The sequence below is a fragment of the Anas acuta genome, chromosome 3 (genome assembly GCF_963932015.1).
Source record: "Anas acuta chromosome 3, bAnaAcu1.1, whole genome shotgun sequence".
NCBI lineage: Eukaryota > Metazoa > Chordata > Aves > Anseriformes > Anatidae > Anas > Anas acuta.
Window position 1 is genome coordinate 45517591 of NC_088981.1, and position 7652 is coordinate 45525242.

Sequence of the window (7652 nt, forward strand, 5' to 3'; positions counted from 1 at the left end):
CAGTCCTCCAGAAATGCAGCAGACCACTTGTAACACTGATAGAGAACCATTCCTGGCAGTGTGTGCAGAGGTGCAATTTTTCAGGATAGTTCCACAGTCAGATCCCAGGGATGCTGTACTGCATAATGGACAGTGATTTGGCAATAGTGATAGCGCCTTCTTTATATTTTGAAGACTGATGAACTTTATTGTTATTCTCCAAATATATTTCATTTGGAACAGGTGGCTGGAGCGAAACAACCAGTTTGCAGCTGTTGAAAATAATTTCCATGTCAGTGTCCGCAATCTGGTTAGTAATCAAATGATGAGTTTTCTTCTATGTTTTGTTTTTTAATGGAAGGTTTACAAGGTGACATAAGAACTATAGAACTTTTCCCAAGTATTGCTTTAGGCTGGGGGACAGGAGACACATGCAAGTATGTGTGTGGGGGCAACTAAAACAAGTTGCTTCATAGTGAAAGCTTGTAGCAGACAGACAGATGGGTGCTAGATATCAGAGGCAGATTGTTTGCACACAGGAATTAATCCTTTTAATCTGTTGTGCAGTTTGGTATAATTGCCATAATGTTGAGCTCAGGACTGACACAGCAGAAATCTGGTAATACTGAGTGGCAGTTTGGGGGCAGGTGAGGACTGCAGCCTGAATGTCCTCTGGCACTTGAGAACTAAAACTAACCAGAAGGTTTATTTTAAAAGATTCTTTGAAAAATTGCGCTTCTGGTATATCTGCACAGAACACTGGAGGGGCAGGAGTTCACATCTCTTTTCAGCAGCTCCCTGTTCTGCATGAGTACTGTTCTCTACATTGTAACTATGGCCAAATCAGGAGATTGTGCCACTATTCAATGGTGTTATCCTTGTCTCCTTGTTGCAGATAAAAATTAAATGAAATCCACCAAAAGCACAAAGTAATACATTTTATACAGTTCTTGGATGTAAATTTTTTGGTTTTGTTACCCTACATAGAAATATTGTATTCTCAAGTATTAACCAGAAAAAAAAAAAAAAAAATCAGACTGCTTTTTTTTTTTTTTTTTTTAAGATCTTGTAGGCTTTAAAGCTGGGGATTTATATCTACTGATATCTAATGTGCAGAGATAAGCCTTCCAAGCAAATGCTATCAGGATCCCGGGTAGCAAGATACAAGCTGTGGGTGCTGTGCCTTTGAAAAAATAATAAACTTAAAGTAAGGCTTAATTTCCAAAGAGAACACCAGCTTGCATATATGAATCTATAACTGTAGTAAGACCAGGAGTAAGCTCTGATTTGTATGGTTTACCACAAAAGGAAATGCTGATTATTTACTACTAACGAAATGCATAAAAACCAAAGGGAAAATCTGAGAGTAAAGACCTATTTTGTTCAAAATGAACATCTTTTTTTTTTTTTCTCCTATATAAATGATAGACATTTGATTAAAATAGGAACCATTATTTTAAGCAATAAAAGAAAATCAATTTATAACTAAACACATATTTCTCTCTGTTAGATATAATTTTACTGAAAAGTATCAAAACCAGCAAAACCCAAGACTTGGTTCTGGTAATCTCAGATTATGGGACATCCTTGCTGAATTCATGGATGTATGGCTTTAAAAACCAAAGCCCTTAAACACTGGTCTTTCACAAGCTTCTCCTGCATGTTTCCTCTGATTACTTCTTTGATGTTGTGTGCTTAATAAGCAATGTATAGGTATTAGCTCCAAGTGTCACTCTATTAAAGTAAACCCACTCAGAACAGTGGTTAATTTAGATAGGAATTACCTTACCTGTTTTTAAGTATCTGCATTAAGTGTCTCATCTCCTGTAGTTTCTGGGGAAGGACAGGCATTGCAGCAGAACATTTATGCTGGGCAAGTCCCTCTGCAGTCTTCTCACTTACCCACCCTGTTACTCACGAGGAATCAATTCTGAGTTAGGCATGAATCTCACCATAGTAACTGTCAGAAATGTATTTCTTCATTCAAAAATTCCAGTGTAAAACCAGTACCTAGGCTCACAGGTGGTGGATAGCTCTAGTTAACTAATAGATGTTATCCAACGCTGGAGGTAATGATGCATTCAATTCTGAGTACATTGTTAATTGTTATTTGATGGTTTTTTAGCCATATGCAATATCCTTCTCTTGTGGAAGTGCAGCAATGTTTTTCATTATCTAAAACAATTATGTGCTTCTGCTGTCCCAAGGTGAATTATTTATTTCCAAGAGAATAGAAATGACCTGGTGCCACTGAGAGACAGACAGAGGAAAACATTTTTCCAGTTTTATCCAGAAGGAAGCAGCTGGGACAGCATTGCAAGAAGTCTTCCTTGCAAAGTGTGCAAAGTTTTTGATGAGTTGAGAAATGAGAATAACAGAGCTACTGAAACGTGAGTACATTTTCTCTGCATAATGATTTGAATCAGCCCATTTTCTAGACCACAGTCATTCTTGCAGGAAGTTCTATCTAAAGTTTATTTCTACAGAAGTAATAAAAGTTCTTCCGAGTAAAATGCCTATGTTCTCTTATGCAGACTGACAGCAGAAACCAGATTTATTATAAATAATAAGATCTCCAAACACCTTTTTGTAACAGTGATTACGAACAATGTAGTTCTTAAAGTAATCACACATTCAAATACAAGTAGGTGTGAGCTTTCAGATATACTGAAAGTGAATATTCAGAACATCACATCCTGGTGTTTGCTTCTGAAGTTGAGAAAAACCTGCTGTGCAAACCAGGATGCATGTTTTGAAAAGTCCATAAGTTTGTTATTTTGAAGCCAGATTTCTTCAAACAGAGTAAGGCACATATTTACCTTCCAGTGATGTGTGCCATTTGTGCCAACTTTGGTACCCATAAAAGAAACTGGTTTTGAGTTTCTTTGTGTGCAGAAATGCATATGATTTTCACAGTTCCTTTTTAGATAAATTTGTTTAGTTATTCTGAAGTAACTTTTTACTAGTAGCTTCAGTTGAGGGAGAGAATGTGTGATATTGTACTAACGTAAAGAAATGTGCTAGTTAAATAAAGAGACAGAAATAAGTTACATTAGAAAATAGATATATCATTGTTTTGTAAACACAGCACTATAGAGTGGACATTAAAATTAGGTCCAGTAAGTTAACTGTTTATAGTAAAATTTTTAAGAGTAACTTTTGGTGTATCTTGCAGTCCAGAGCATCAGAAATCCAGTGCATGAATTTCACATAAAATGAATGCTGTGCCTCTAACTCTTGAAGAGGTAGCCCTGAAGCATCCAGTGCTGGTATGTTGGTTCTCATTTATTCTACATAATCTCCTTCAGTTCCATAAATCTGGGAGCATCAGTTTGTTGTATCAGGTTTGGACGATTTGTGTGATTTCTGATTAAATGAGTAGAGATTTGGGTTTGACCTTTCACTCTGATCCAAACACAGCAACACATAGTCTCCAACTGTACTTTCTGTGTATAGTCTCACCCAAACTGAATTAATACCTTTTCCTTCAAAGAGAGTGTTAGGTGTCTGCTTAGAATTAGGTCTGATGAAAAATGAGAATCCATAAATTTTGAAACATTTTCTCCTTTCTGAACAAAGGCAAAATATTATAGAACTCTTTTTGCTCCTTCCAAAGGGAGTAATCTCCCCATGACTTGTTCTGGCAATAGCAAAGATGTGTTTTGATTTAAGAAGCCCTCAACAAAAACTCCGATGTTCTTAGCTCAAAATGTGCTATTTCAGCTTGCTGGAATGACACAAAGTGTTCTGGGTCAGTTTGGTATTAATCTTTATTCTTACCGTGCCCCTCTGACTTATCAGAACTGTAACTCACTTAGTAGAGAATACCTCTGCCAGATGCCCACAACAAACCACCCTCCCATGCTGCACCCATTCATGAAATCTCCAGAGCATCACCAGAGGGGAGTAATCCTGGCATCATACGCAAATATAGGATACACAGTCCAGCCCAGGGAGCCCCCCTGGGAATGAGCTCCCATCCTTGTGGAATCTGGCTCACAAGCAGGGCAGGTGTTGTACTTGGCTCCAGACATTTAGACTGATTTAATCAATGGAAATATTAGGACTCAGATTTGACTTAAAAACAGATTTTAAATCTATTTTCCAGTTCAAATTAATTGAGTTCTATGAAAATGCTTACTTCTGCAAATACTGCATTTTTCTCCCTACTTAAATAAGTAGCAAATACTGAAGTATTTTTAAGAAGCTAATATAACTAAAAAATGATGATAACAATAAATCTCTTGTTCAGGACTAATTCTATTAATGTACATGACTTAACTCTCCAATACAATGGTGAACCTGTGTTTGTTTTTTAACTTCAGGAAGCTAAATGAAGAGTTACAAATTACACTGCTAAAGAAGAAATCTCCCAAACTGGAAAAGGATGTGGAAGCTAGAAATGGTCTTTTAAAATATTCTCTAAAAGCTACATCAGGTACAGACAATATAAATACTTAGAAGTCTCAGTATTAGTGATCATCCTGGCTTTGCATGAAGATAAGAATTTTTGCTGCTCTTTTATCTTCCTTTTCTGTAACAATCTTGCAAATTAACTTTTCAGAGTGGTCGGTATTACTGCAACTGAAAGCTTATACTGGTATAATGAAACAAGAATTTCTCAATTTGAGCTAATGCACTTCAAGTACTGAAAATCACAAAACGAGAAAGTTTCTTTATTCTGTGATGCAACTAAGTTGCAGATGTTTTTCAGTTTAAGATCTTCCATGTACTACTACGTACAAGCAACAAAATCAAACATGAAAAAATAAATTAAGCTTCCAATGAAACAATATAATAAGCTTATTTGAACTCAGAAGTTTGCTTGTATTCTTGGTATGTTGAAGAAAACTCTTTGCAGTTTCATTTTACGAAAAACTTTGTAGTTCACAATGAGTGGGCTATCTTATACTGTCAATAACTGCTTATAGAAATAAATATATCAGAGATACATGTAGCATAGACAAGACACTACTCAGCCGTGTGAGAGAACAGGACTCTTCCAAAGAAAGAGATAGGAACACTTAAAAAAAAAACAACATCAAAAAGGGTCAGAGAAGGGAAAACAAAACAAAACAAAACAAAACAAAACAAAAAAACTCATAGATGGATCATGATTATTGTTTTCAAGTGGAAATATTCACTGATAGCTAGGAGTTGTTACAAAACCAAGAAGGAAATGTGTAAATGCGTAAGATTTATATACGTACCTCAACCCCTGCCCATATTTTTTATATACATACATAGGCTGCCTTCTTGATCCCTGAGAAGTAATTGGCCAATTTTCAGTTTGTTTAAATCTGGATGAAGTCAAAGTGCCAGCAAGTTTTGCTCCCCTCGTTGTTCCCCTGCCCCTCCCCACCCCTCTCCAGCCCCTCAAACTGTTGGAAGAGAAGCCCTACAGCAGGTATTACAAAACCATGTTACTGGATACAGCTAAGTGAGTAAGACTTTGGAGCATATTTACCATTAATTATAATTTCTTACCTCCAGAAATGGCTGCTGATTTTGTATATCTTCTACAGAACACAATACAAATAACATGTCTTTAAACAGAAGCAATTAAAATGGTAAATATTTCAAAGGTGAAGTCAGTGATGACACTTCACAAAACAACAAAAATAGGATTGGTCAGTGTTCTTTGCAAAAGTTTGGTTATTTTGATAAATGAGTCATAGGAAGAATCTTGCTGAAGTTGATACGTAGTGCTCTCTTTTGAGCCCTTTTTTTCCAGGATTGATCAATGAATTGAAGAGTTTAATCCAATTTTTAAACTGAAAATTCAGAGTTTAAACCCAATCACATCAAGATAAAATTTATTTCCAACTACCATTATTGGTGTTTCAAGTACAGATAACTGACAAAACAACATCCGTGCTGTAAAGAAACTTTGCAGCCTTTACTTGTATCTTAAAACAAACCTTGAAAAGAAAGCAGCAGTTTTACTAAAATAAGGTGCCTTGTTTCTTTGCCTTATAGGTGACAAGCTGGGAGAAAAAAATGCTGTTTACAACAGACATGCAAGATTTCAAAAGGGATTAGTAGAGACACATTTTGTTGAAGTCACCTAAAATCAAGAACAAAGGTTGTAACATTTTTAAATGGTATATTTCTGCACTTAACTGCTAATAAAAGTGGCTACTAATTGTTAGGCCGAAGAGTTATATGGGAGGGACCATTAACATGTTGTTCTGTTTTTGAAGTATCTGTCTGCATTAACATAGGGCATTGTAGTGCAGATTACATTGAAATGCTGACTACTCTGTGGTAATATTGCTAGGAGGAAAACATTCAATCCTACAGTAAAGGATTAATATTAGCTAACTCAGAAAAGGGAAGTATGTTCTTGATATTTTATATGTTCTTCCTCACAACTAAAGATATTTATTTCCTGTGAACATTTAGCATTTCTGGTTTCCACAAGTTTTTAACCTAAACCAAAGCAGTTACTAACAGTACAAGAGCTTTGACATTAAAGCAGGCTTCTTCCTGATAAATCTCTTGTACCTCAGGAGAAGTAGAGAAGGAAACATCACAGATCTAAGCTTTAGTTTTACAAGAAACTCAGATTGCCAAGGATGAGGTTAGTTTTCTTTGCAGCAGTCAGCCTTGTCTAAGAGAAACCAGTACTTGTAAACTGCTAAAAAAACATATATTTGGATCAATGTGATGAGATCAATCCAAGTCAGTACCAAGTCCTCTACCATTACCACACTAGATTTTCAGATGTACATTTTCATAACTGGTTGTTTTTTTCCAAAATGAATTAAGTGGCAAAAAAAAAAAAAAAAAAAAAAAAGGGAAAAAAAAAAGAGTAAATTTTATTTGACACAACCAGGAAAAAAAGAAGCTTATTTCTTTGCATACGTTAATCAGTCCTCTCTGTGCATCTATGTTATCCCTTCGTGGCTGCAGACTGGGAGTGGATATGAGTACTGAATTTCTTCTAAGCTGAAAGGTACGCCACTTCCATCTTCTCCCCATCCCCTTTGTTCTTCCCTCTGAACAAAGGAGTTTCTCCTACCAGGCTTCCCCTCTCTTTGCTCTCCTTTCCCTCGCTGCCCGTGCCCCTTCCCCCACCTTCTTGCCCTTCTCCTGCCTGTGCTGGCTGCCTTCCCACCCTCCCTGCCAGCAGGCCTGCCTCTTTGTTCCCACAGCACTCCGGAGCTGTGCAGCCAGAGCCCAGCTCTCTTTTTCTCATGGGGGAACTTGGGTGGCTTGAAGCCCCACTGACAGCAGACAAGGTGGCAGAGGAAAGAGGGAACCATCACATGCCTCAAGAAAACACTAGCATTAAGCACAATCATATATTCCTCCAACAGGACATGCAAAAGTCCAAGGAAGACTGCATGCAATTCACTTGCAATTATGACATATTGCTGTTCAAGACATCTGTATAAAATTAAAGACTTTCCTTCATAATGTGTCTTAACAGCATTTTGAGAAGCACAGTTATACCTGTGAAGGAAAGTGTAGTTAAGGTAAAAAGTCAGTTTGGGGTGAAGTTTCCTCTTAAGGTTTTTAGAAAGCTTTTATGTGTAGAAGTAGTAAGTGCCTTTTCAAACCAATGTTTGAGTTCTTAGCAAGGAACTAGCTGTTAGAGTACAGAAAGGCTTCAGGTGCATAGCATTAACCTGTTGGTGTGGTGGTGCCCTGCATAAATGAAGTACAGC

At 36.8% G+C, this 7652-nt stretch overlaps 1 long non-coding RNA gene across 3 annotated transcripts; it reads left to right on the forward strand.

The window, feature by feature from the left end:
- The first annotated feature begins 220 nt into the window (after nucleotides 1-220).
- Nucleotides 221-7238, forward strand: LOC137852999 (uncharacterized). 3 transcript variants are annotated; one of them, XR_011094145.1, is made up of 6 exons: nucleotides 221-289; nucleotides 2187-2369; nucleotides 3155-3248; nucleotides 4305-4417; nucleotides 5959-6064; nucleotides 6895-7238. It is a non-coding gene; the product is annotated as an uncharacterized lncRNA (long non-coding RNA). The 3 variants fall into 3 exon arrangements; XR_011094143.1 differs by lacking the exon at nucleotides 6895-7238 and having other exon boundaries at nucleotides 5959-6874; XR_011094144.1 differs by lacking the exons at nucleotides 221-289; nucleotides 6895-7238 and adding an exon at nucleotides 1701-2048 and having other exon boundaries at nucleotides 5959-6874.
- The last annotated feature ends 414 nt before the right edge of the window (nucleotides 7239-7652 follow it).